Here is a 558-nt window from a genome sequence, read left to right on the forward strand (position 1 = left end):
GTGAACGTGGATGCAGTAGTGTGTGTGTCTTTTTTTTAATTGTTGTTTAGAACATTCAGTACGGTAGCATGCCATGTATGGCTGTAGTGTGGAGAAAGGGGTTGGTTCTGATGCTGAGCGGCGAAAGCTGTAAACGCGTACGCCACGACGGGCCCCAACATCGAAACCCGACGATGTAGGAGACCGTACATGTGCGTTTTGCCTGCAGCAGAAACAGAGAAGGGCAAGGTGAGTAGGGACAAAGGAATACGATGAACCTGGCTGGATATTCCGGGAGAGAATGCTACTCTAAATTCAAGACTTTTTTATCTTTCTTATAGTGGCTATTTATCCAGCGAGTGAGAAGTACTCACTTTAAAGGTAGTAGGGTAAGAATGGAGAACCAGCTCGAGTGCATATAATTTGAAAATATACAACCGGAAAAATCTGCCCCATTTCTTCAGACTTCTAACAGAGCCCCTCCTCCAACACATCACGGAACGCCACGATGACCAATGAGGGCACGAGGATAAGTTTGTGCACGATGGAAGTGACAGGCAGGTAGGCCATCCAGGTTAC

This window comes from Notothenia coriiceps, unplaced genomic scaffold, assembly GCF_000735185.1.
Source record: "Notothenia coriiceps isolate Sejong01 unplaced genomic scaffold, NC01 NC01_scaffold00008047, whole genome shotgun sequence".
NCBI classification, from domain to species: Eukaryota; Metazoa; Chordata; class Actinopteri; order Perciformes; family Nototheniidae; genus Notothenia; species Notothenia coriiceps.